The sequence below is a fragment of the Solanum lycopersicum genome, chromosome 10 (genome assembly GCF_036512215.1).
Source record: "Solanum lycopersicum chromosome 10, SLM_r2.1".
NCBI classification, from domain to species: domain Eukaryota; kingdom Viridiplantae; phylum Streptophyta; class Magnoliopsida; order Solanales; family Solanaceae; genus Solanum; species Solanum lycopersicum.
In genome coordinates, this window is record NC_090809.1 from 28,166,817 (window position 1) to 28,178,762 (window position 11,946).

At 34.4% G+C, this 11,946-nt stretch overlaps 1 long non-coding RNA gene across 1 annotated transcript; it reads right to left on the minus strand.

Annotated features, from left to right (window-relative positions):
- Positions 1 to 9,601: 9,601 nt before the first annotated feature.
- On the minus strand, positions 9,602 to 11,418 carry LOC104649702 (uncharacterized). Its single transcript, XR_743614.3, has 4 exons — positions 11,271 to 11,418; positions 10,959 to 11,028; positions 10,216 to 10,619; positions 9,602 to 10,053 (listed from the first exon to the last, which is right to left on the minus strand). It is a non-coding gene; the product is annotated as an uncharacterized lncRNA (long non-coding RNA).
- Between the last annotated feature and the right edge of the window lie 528 nt (positions 11,419 to 11,946).

Sequence of the window (11,946 nt, forward strand, 5' to 3'; positions counted from 1 at the left end):
GTTTTTGTACATGCTTGTGTCTTAACTACAATAGTTCTCGTTCCTTTTGCTTGAATGTAACCACTATGGCCTATTCGAACATTTGCAACTCGAGTAGTCTTCAATTCTTTGAAGCGTTCTTTATCATTAGTTATGTGAATTGTGCTTATCAATCAACTACGACTCACTATAAATATTTCTTAAAAAAAACATGATGCAAAAAATAGTTGATCCTCCTCCTGTTCATTTACAACCCGAGCATCTACATCTTGCTATTGAGTTTTGTTATTTCAAATGATTGATTTATGACAAAGCTGATTGCACATATTGCACTTATCTTCAGGCCTTCTCGAACACTTGGAAGGTGTGTGTCCGATCTTACTGCAATGCTTACAAGGAGGGTATTTTCCATGAAGCTACATGTTTGGTTTCTATTGTTTCGTTCTATACCTTCTCCATCTGTTGGTTGGTACTTCTTGTTCTTCATTTTATTATATCATCCATCATCTTAATTATTGGTAGGTAAAGCTCCTTCTTGTCTCATAACACGTTGTTGCTCTTGTGCTTGAAAAAAATTTAAGATCTCTTTAGTGTAATAGTGGACAAGTCCTTAGTACTTTCTAAGGTTATAATGGTCGCCTCAAATCTTTCAGGTAACATTAAAAGGATTTTCTTAACGATACTTGAAGAGTGAAAGTAAAAACCCAAAACCTAGCATGATTGCCTATGGTAAGAAGTTGGTCAATGTATTTCTTTTATGGTTTCACTATCCTTCATCATTTGTAGCAAAAACTCATGTATCAAATTCAGCAATTGCTCCATTGAATCGTTTCATCTCCTTCACACTCAGTCTTAATATAGTCCCATACCTCTTTTGCCGACTTTTGAGACATGATACAAGTTAAGACAGTGGATGAAACTGCAAAAAATAAACATTCCTTTGCCATTGATTACCTAATTTTCCTTTCCTGGTGACTTTTAATTTGCACTATTGTTGGATTGTTTGTGTTGCCAATCTGTGTTAAGAAAATCAGAAATTATTGGTTGTAATAAATCATTCAGAAACACGAAGTAACTGAGATTTTTAGAACCAGTAAATAAGATGAACAGAAATTTATTTGTAAAAATAATTTAATCTGTAAAACTTACCAGAATCTTGAATACTCTTTTTGATAATTTAGGAAGAAAATCAAGTCCACTGAATTCACACTGTCCCCTTAAGGAAATTATTCCCTTCTAGTATTCGAGGTTTGATTTGGAATATAACCTCCAAGGGTAAAATTATCATAATTAGTAGAGTATAGATACCAAAAACTCTACTGTCAGCGAATCAATCCACAGCAGGAAAGTTCATGAAGAAAAATATGTTTTTTAAGAAGTAGGAAGATCAGAAAATTCGTTAGTAAATATTCTGAAGACTGAATGGTATTTATAGGCAAGAATAATATATTCTGAAAGGTTGCAACCCTTTCAGAATTGACACAACCATTAATGAAAGGTTGCAAACTTTCAAATGGTATTGACTGTTCCTGAAAGTTGCAACCTTTCAGAACAGTGGCGGGAATTTTTAAATATAATGGAATTTAAAATGGGTCACGCGCGCGGATCCGAGTCGGGTCGGGTTAACTAAAAAATTGAAAACATTTCGGTTAATTTCTATTATCAACTGATTAATTGAAAATAATTTTTGGCCATTTAATTAATTCAATAAATAATTAAAATAAATTTGTTCAAAAAATTATCTCTCGATCGATCATTTGCCAAAGCCAAAGCCAAAGCCAAAGTCGTAGCCGAAGTCGAAGCGAGCGAGCGACGACGACGACGGTGCGAGGGGGGTCCCTCTTTCCAACCTTTTTAATAATTAATAGGAGTGTTTATTTATTTAAACTCTCCTATTTTCATTTCCATTACCGATGAGGGACTATTGCCTTTTTTTTTATTAAAGCATTAGAGGACTTTTAACGTTCTCAACCTTTCAAGTTCTAAACTTTTCAAATTCCTCTCCTACCCTCTATTTCCCATCAATTCTTGATACATACCCAAAAATCCCCCACATTGATGGGAAATAGTTATAACATAGGAATGCATGGACAATTGTGTACTTTACAAGCAAGGATTAATTGCATCTGGATAAATAGGTTTCCCCTTGGACTTTCCGTAGTGAACATATGTCGGATATACTCGGTCAATCGGTAGATGTGATATCTTTGAACCTTCAAAATTTGGTGTATACCTAGACAACCATATGTCACACAATTAACCTTTTACTGTTTATGATTCTTACGGTTGTGTTCGTTTCAGCCATGAACACCTCCTGGTTTCATGAGTGCATAGAGCATAGGCTTTTGACATAAAATTCTCTTTGAAGCGGCTTCCACTTCACACTCACATAGGTGATTTCTAACCGTGTCATCTCGTAGATACACTATTTGGTCAAATCTACCAAACTTAGAAAATCATCAAAAAACTTTAAGCTTTATTACCTCATTAACAAGCCTTAAAGTCATAACCTTTTCCTGAACATTGTCTTCATCATGAGAATGGATTGAGTTAATTGACAATGTCATACCGTCAGCCACAACTTTGTTTTTCTCCTTGAATCTAGCTCTTCGGATCTCCAGTCCGCTAGATAGAGTTATCGTAATGCTGACTTGTCCTAAGCCGTAAACCCATTCTCTTAGATGATCTTTCAACTACCTCTCTCACTAGGCCTTTCATTAGTGGATCTGACACATTATCGCTTGACTTTACATAGTCAATTGTGATAATTGCACTAGAGAGCAGTTGTCTTATGGTGTTATGTCTACGTCGTATATGACGAGACTTCCCGTTGTACATAACGCTCCTTGCCCTACCTATTGCTGCTTGACTATCGCAATGTGTGCAAATTAGTCCAACAGGTTTGGGCCAGAATGGAATATCCTCTAGGAAATTCTGGAGCCATTCCGCTTCATCACCAGCCTTATCCAAAGCAATGAATTCAGATTCCATTGTGGAGCGAGCAATACATGTCTGTTTGGAAGATTTCCAAGAGACAGCTCCTCCACCAAGTATGAATACATAACCACTCGTGGATTTTACATCATTTGACCCGGTGATCCAATTTGCATCACTATATCCTTCAATCACAGCAGGATATTTATTATAATGCAAAGCATAATGTTGTGTCCATTTTAAATAACCCAACACACGTTTTATAGCCATCTAGTGAGTTTGATTCAGATTACTAGTGTACCGACTCAGTTTACTAATAGCACATGCTATATCTGGTCGCGTGCAATTCATAATATACATCAAACTTCCCAACACTCTGGCATATTCAAATTGAGAGTCACTTTGACCTTCATTCTTTTTAAATGTACAACTTAAAATTGGAGTTTTTACTACATTGAAATTCAAGTAATTGAACTTATCCAATACTTTTCCAATATAATGAGATTGAGATAATGCTAGTCCCTGGGGAGTTTTGATAATCCTGACCCCTACGATCAAATCAGCAACTCCTAAGTCTTTCATATAGAACTTGCTGGACAACATGCGCTTAATAACATTTATATCGTCAATTTCTTTACTCATTATTAACATGTCATCAACATACAAACAAACAATGACTTCATGATTCATAATGTTTTTAATGTAAACACATTTATCATATTCGTTAATCTTGAATCCATTTGCCAACATTACTTGATCAAATTTAGCATGCCATTGATTGGGTGCTTGCTTGAGTCCATAAAGTGACTTCACAAGTCTGCACACTTTTTTTTCTTTACCAGGAACTATAAACCCTTCAGGTTGTTCCATGTAAATTTCTTCCTCTAACTCTCCATTTAAGAAGGCAGTCTTTACATCCATTTGGTGGATTTTAAGATCATGCACTGCTGCTAGTGCTATTAACATCCTAATTGATGTTATCCTTGTTACTGGAGAGTATGTGTCAAAGTAGTCCAGACCTTCCTTTTGTCTATACCCTTTGACTACCAATCTAGCCTTATATTTGTCAATAGTCCCATCACGTTTCATTTTCCTTTTAAAAATCAATTTTGATCCTAAAGGTTTATTTCCTCGAGGAAGATCAGTCAATTCCCAAGTGTGATTGCTTAAAATTGATTCAATCTCACTATTGACTGCTTCTTTCCAATATGTTGACTATGACGAAGACATAGCTGCTTTAAATGTTTGAGGCTCATTTTCAAGCAATAGTGCTACAAAATCTGGTCCGAAAGAAATAGATTTTCGTTGTCGAGTACTTCGCCTAGGTTCCTCACTAGTTAGAATATTTTCCATTGATTCTTCTCGTGGTCGTTTAGGTCTTTCACTTGTTGACTCACTTTCAGTTTTATACGGATAAATGTTTTCAAAAAACTCTGCATTATCTGATTCAATTATCATATTAACATGAATCTAAGGATTATCATATTTGTGAACCAAAAATCGACTGGCTTTACTATTCACAGCATACCCAATAAAGACACAATCTATTGTTTTGGGTCCAATTTTAACCCTCTTAGGTAAAGGAACCTCTACCTTGGCTAAACACCCCCACACTTTGAAATATTTCAAGTTGGGTTTTCTTCCTTTCCACAACTCATATGGAATTAATTGTGTTTTTTGATGGGGTACTCTATTGAGTATTTATTAGCTGTAAGGATGGCTTCCCCCCCAAAGATTTTGCGGTGAACCAGAATTGATCATTAAGTCATTTATCATTTCCTTTAATGTTCTGTTGTTCGTTCTGCCAAACCATTTGACTGTGGTGTATAAGGTGGAGTAGTTTGATGAATAATACCATATTCCAAACATATCTCTGCAAAAGGAGATTCATATTCTCCACCCCTATCACTACGAATCATTTTTATCTTTAGATTCTATTGGTTTTCCACTTCATTTTTGTATTGCTTAAATGCATCAATTGCTTCATCCTTACTATTAAGCAAATATACATAACAAAATCGAGTGCAGTCATCAATAAAAGTTATAAAATACTTTTTCCCACCACGAGATGGTGTTGACTTCATATCACATATATCTGTGTGAATTAAGTCTAAAGTTTTAGAATTTCTTTCAACAGACTTGTAAGGATGTTTAACAAACTTACTTTCCACACAAATTTCACATTTCGACCTATCGCATTTAAAATCAGGCAATACTTCTAGATTAACCAATTTTCACAAGGCTTTGTAATTTACATGTCCCAAACGGACATGCCATAAATCACATAACTCCAATAAGTAAACAAAAGCAGAATTTTTATTAATGCTGTCAATAACCATTACATTTATTTGAAAAGACCCTCATTGAGGTAGCCCTTTCCTATAAACATTTCATTCATACTTATTACAGCTTTATCACTAACTAGGACACACTTAAACCCGTTCTTAACAAGTAGTGCAACAGAAACTAAATTCTTCCTAATAGTAGGGACATGCAGAACATTGTTTAAAGTCAACACTTTGTCGGATGTCATTTTCAGCATTACTTTCGCAGTTCCTGCAATCCTTGCTGTTTCTGTGTTTCCCATAAATAAATCTTCATCGTACTCAGCAGGAGTGTACGTTGCAAAGGCTTCTTTTGCATAGCAAATATGTCTAGTAGCACCTGAGTCGAGAAACCACTCCTTGGGATTTCCAAGTAAGTCATACTCTGATATCATTGCACACAAGTCATTTGCATCTTCCATCTTTTCCACGATGTTTGCTTGAATTTTGCCTTTGCCTTTGTTTTTGTCCTTTCTTGGAGCATGACAATCAGAAGATCTATGACCAGCCTTGCCACAATTATAACAGTTGCCTATGAATTTCTTCTTGGCCTGTTCTGACTTCTGCCCGTTGGACTTTTTTCTCTTTTTGTCATTGGTAGGAGCTTCTTCAACAATATTAACTCCAATGATTGTTGAACTCTTACGCGAATTCTTTTCGGCATTTCTGTTATCCTCCTCAATCTTGAGACAAATCACAATATCTTCAAGCTTCATTTCTTTACGCTTGTGCTTTAGATAATTCTTGAAATCATTCCACGAAGGAGACAACTTCTCGATCATTGCAGCCACTTGAAAAGCTTCATTTACTACCATATCTTCAGCAATCAGATCATGGAGAATAAGTTGAAGTTCCTGCACTTGTGATCCAACAGTTTTACTATCTACCATTTTATAGTCTAAAAACTTTGCGACCACAATTTTTCAAGCATGCATCTTCTATCTTATATTTCTTCTCAAGTGCATTCCACAATTCTTTTGAAGTTGTTATTGCAATATAGACATTATATAAGTCATCCTCTAAAGCACTCAAAATGTAACCTTTACATAGGAAGTCTGACTGTTTCCATGCTTCAACAATCATAAATTGTTCCCTGTCTGGCATATCATCAGCAGGTACTGGAGTATCTTCACTTGTAAATTTCTGCAGACCAAGAGTGGTAAGCCAGAAAAATACTCGTTGCTGCCATACTTTGAAATTCACACCTGTGAATTTACCCGATTTCTCTTCTTGTGATACAAGAGTTCGGGATGGTGCAGCAACAGCCACTGTAACACCAGTGTTTTCCATTTCTGATAAACAAAATTGATACAATATAAGTAAGCAATAAATTATAATTGCAGACTTAAAGGAGTATAAAATCACAAACATTTTTGTCTCCACCAGAAACACAGATTTAAATAATTTCCTTAAGATTGTTGCCAATATGTGTTAAGAAAATTAGAAACTACTGGTTGTAATAAATCATTCAGAAACACGAAGTAACTGAGATTTTTAGAACCAGTAAATAAGATGAACAGAAATTTATTTGTAAAAATAATTTAATCTGTAAAACTTACCAGAATCTTGAATACTCTTTTTGATAATTTAGGAAGAAAATCAAGTCCACTGAATTCACAGTGTCCCCTTAAGGAAATTATTCCCCTCTAGTATCCGAGGTTTGATTTGGAATATAACCTCCAAGGGTAAAATGATCTTAATCAGTAGAGTATAGATACCAAAAACTCTACTGTCAGCGAATCAATCCACAGCAGGAAAGTACATGAAGAAAAATATGTTTTTTAAGAAGTAGGAAGATCAAAAAATTCATTAGTAAATATTCTGAAGACTGAATGGTATTTATAGGCAAGAATAATATATTCTGAAAGGTTGCAACCCTTTCAGAATTGACACAACCATTAATGAAAGGTTGCAAACTTTCAAATGGTATTGACTGTTCCTGAAAGTTGCAAGCTTTCATAACAGTGGCGGGAATTTTTAAATATAACGGAATTTAAAATGGGTCACGCTCGCGGATCCGAGTCAGGTCGGGTTAACTAAATTTCTGTTATCAACTGATTAATTGAAATAATTTTTGGCCATTTAATTAATTAAATAAATAATTAAAATAAATTTTTCCAAAAAATTATTTCTCGATCGATCATTTGCCCAAGCAGAAGCCGAACCGAGCGAGCGACGACGACGACGACGGCGCGAGGGGGGTCCCTCTTTCCAACCCTTTTAATAATTAATAGGAGTGTTTATTTATTTAAACTCTCCTATTTTTATTTCCATTACCGATGAGGGACTATTGCCTTTTTTTTTTATTAAAGCATTAGAGCACTTTTCAAGTTCCCAATCTTTCAAGTTCTAAATTTTTCAAATTCCTCTCCTTCCCTCTATTTCCCATCAATTCTTGCTACATACCCAACAGTTTGTCAAGGGAGCAATGATGTATTCATCTTCTACAGCCTCTCAGAGATCCAAAGCTTCCAGAATATGTCTGCATTCTAACAGCCCTGATTCGGTAACTTTCTCCACCAAAAGTTGATGGTGCCATTGCACAAAAACTTGTTTCTCTATTAATGGTATTCACGAAATGTGATTACCACACACACAGAGGTCCCTTAAGAAATAGAGATCCTGATACCAATTGAAGGTTTTAATAACTTGTTTAAGCTAAATAATTCAAAGGGAAATCAAAGACTTGTTTGAAACAAAAAAAGGCGAGAGAGACAAAAAAAAGAACAATAGTAGCAGAGGAACAGTTTTAATAATTCTTCATATTAGATATAAAAGAGTGTAGATCAAAAAGTAAAAAAATAATAATACACCATCTTGAAATCCACTAAGGAACTCCTAAATAATTTTAAAGCTTGACTAACAACTAATTGACTAAGTCATACTTAAACACAGGCAGTGAAATTAAATTTACTGCCCTTGTCAATTGTTCCCTGCTTTAGTCGAAGCTATTACTGCTTTTATACATTCAGTTAACTTTTATGAATTTTTCAATGCATTCAAATCCATCAACGGTATACCTAGTGTTTAAATTTCTGAGAAGTGCTTCTTTTGGGGTGATACAGGCTAAGCCTGACATGATTTTCTCGAGAGAAAAACGGAAAGCTATAACTCTACCTGAAGAGGTTGCTGACAAGCCTTCATAGTGCTCCAGTAAAACATGTTACCAAGTGGAATATTGAACTTTGTCAGGTAATTACTACAAATAAAGATTGCTGAATGCCCAATTCCAAGGGAGAAATACAAACGGAAGGAGGAGAACAAAAACTGGAGCATTGGTCTCTTTCCAAAGAAATCAAAATTCATCGAGCTTGTGGAACGTCCTTGCAATGATCTGATATAAAGTCCAAATTAATGAACCACCATCCTTGTTGATAGATAACATTGCATATATCTTGTGAAACAACACAGCTCATAAAAAGCAAAACAATAGGTAGTTCACATTTTTGTGTGAGACATGCAAAATACGGACCTTCTCTAAAAATATGATGGAGGCACATAGGGTAAGAAAAAATCATATTCAACATCTTGAACAATTTACTGGAAAAGCATTTTGCATATGTGTAACACCAAAACTTGAACTACCGATTGTTTTGTTTTCCATTAGTTGTGTTGTTTCATAAGTCATTTGAATTGTCATCTATAAACAAGGATGGTGGATCGTTAACGTTTGGATTAGATCCTTCATATTATTTCTTCCCTGATATGAGATCAAAAGTTTTTGTTTCTTTGGTAAAAGACCAATTCTACAGTTTTTGGCATCCCTGGATTCTCTAAAATCAGCTTCCTTGCATTTGTGTTTTGTTTTTCTTAAAAGGGGATATTCATTCAATCTTGATTTGTAGTAAATACCTGACAAAGTGCAAAACTCCACTTTGTAACATTTTTAACTGGAGGACTGCTTAATGAAGGATTGTCAGTAACTACTTCAGTCAGTGTTATAGCTTTCCGTTTTGTTCGAGAGAAAATCGTGTCAGGCTCAACCGGTGTTATGAATACTAAAAGAAGCATTGATAAGAAATTTAAACACTGGCAAATGGTTTACCGATCTGGATATGAAAGCATATTATATGAATTTATTAAAGCAATAGTAACTTGAAGCATCATCTCTCCTGATTCGGACAAACCAAGCCAATACGCAGTTTTTTAAGAATGAATGGAGTTGCCATTGATAACGTTTAATTTCTTACTGTTACCTCGTCCAGAAAATATTTTCCTAGGTTTGGTTGTTCAATTTGAAGTGATGATACAAACATGTGTAAATAGAATTCTGGTTATGTAAACTGGTCACCAGAAAACTAAGAACGTGACTAATGGAAACGAAGTACGTAAAGGAAGAAAATTAGGAAATCTAGGCATGATTCATTAGTTTCACAAAAAATAATCTTTGCACTTTCAGGTCATTAACTGTCTGTGTTTCAGGATTCACAAACTAGAGATGATTCTGTTTTTCATGAATCATTAGTTTAAAGGCCCCTTCTCTGACATACACACTGACAAGACAATATTTCAATGTCTTTCAATGTGTCAATCCCTCAGATGACCCACAAATAATGTTTAAATTCCAACCATGCCTCAACTGCTACAATAAGAACCATGAAGGAAGTGTGGGTTATCCTAAGAAAGAGGAAAATCTATCAAGAAGGCATAAAACTAAGGAAAAAGGCATAAAGCCAAGGGCAACAATTATAGTTAGGTTGCTGATTTAGTCAGCACAGAGCTCGGAGCCAGAGTAGATTCGGCCAATTTCATGCATGAGAAACTACACACAGCTGAAAGTAAATACCAACTTAAAATTCTAACCCAGTGCGTCCATCTACAAAAACAGAGTGAAAAAAAAAAAAGGTTACTACTTAAAAACCTTGTAATCCAGAATAGCAAACGTACAAACAAATAATACTAATAGATAAAGAAATAATCATCTACTCATAAATTTATAAATTAATAAACACGGCCAATAACAAAGAAGAACACGAACCAGCAACTGTCCGCCAACACTAGGGGGCTGCACTTGTAAAATCTCCACCTTTGGGATTTGGTTCACTGTTGAATTATTGGTTCCAAAGCACTGCGGCAAAAAGGAACCTCTAAGAAGTGATCCATGTCATGTATAGACACAGCAGAGACGCCCATTCCCATCTTTTCCTTAAACAACACGAAGTTAGACTGTTTCTTAAAGAATGAAGCAAATTTATCAACTCCAAATATTGCTATTTCTCTTTCCATGATAAGCTCTCTCCTTATTTCAAAGTCCAACATCTGCTTTTCAAGCAACCTCTTCTACAATGATCTCGTTCCTTATACGCTCTTTATCAATCTCATTCCTTATTGCCTCAATCACATTGCTACTATTGTTCAATCACCCAAGCTCCATCAAACCAACTAAATAAAAAAATTAAATAAAAATTGTATATAAATTCCCAAAATGAAAAAAGATTTTACTCCCTCTTCTTACTTTTAATAGTCATATTGTGTTTTTTGCAATTTAACTAATTTTCAATGCTGAATTGGATTAAATAAATTTGTAAGTTTCATATTAAAAATTTCGGCATTCAAAAACTATACGAAAAATACTAAAACTAATTTTTTTTTGCGTATCAATATGATGAAAAAATACATTGTAAAATGTTAGTCAAAGTTTCTTATCGTTTGACGGTCACAAAAGAAACCATGACAAATAAAAATGGTAAGAGGGATTATTTTTTATTTTTCAAGACAAACCTGGAGGGATGATTAGTTGAGTGGAACCTGAAATCTGATCAGGGGATGGATCCTCCAACACCATAGCTATCTAGAACATAGTAGAAAAAGGGAGAGAAATATGAAGTGAATCTTCAAGTTGAACAACATTCAAAGATGTGCTTTTCTGCAGAAGTTTTTCTACATTTAAATCTAATTAAATATTTCCAACAAACATTCTAATATCTTTTAGATTAACTAAAACCTTTTTTAAAGTTTCAATTTTGATGCGCAGACGGTGTTTGATCTGAATTTCAAGCAGATGATAAGTCAAATAGAGTTATAAAATTTTACCTTGTGGTTATGTCTTGGATATGTGCTGCTGCTTTGGAAAAGGAGGCGGCCACTAGTTTGTTTCTTCAAGGGCAGCTTTACATGATATTTGACTCAAAAAATTATGTAACCCTCCAATAAACTCTTTTCTCTTCTTGTGTTTGGTTCTGGTCAAATTTATCACAAATTTGGTGTAAAAAGATTGATTTTGATTGACCAAAATATGTCATTAAGGACACGTGACAACTTCTAATTGATTCAACAATTTTGTTGGAATTATTACATCATTTAGCACGTGGAATCCTCTTATTGGATCTTCAATTATAAATTATTACTCGATTTCAATTCGTTATAATTTGAAAGTTCTCAATGATTTATTTTTGGAATGTCTCAAACCACATTAAAATTCGAAGCTATTTTATTGTTGTATCAAACTGAATAATATGTAATCACAGTATAATGTTTATATCACGATCAAAAAATGGAAATAATAGAACTTACTTATTAACATAAGACAAGTTAGCCTCAAACCAACGATAACGAAAGAAATGTGGACATACAATAAACAAGAACAAGACAAAGACGGAAAATTTTATTCATTCTAAATAATACCAAAAAACATGGTTGTCATTTATTCAAGCCACTAAATACATGAGGGTGAAATTATAAAATAAATACAAGTCTCAATCTTTGTTAC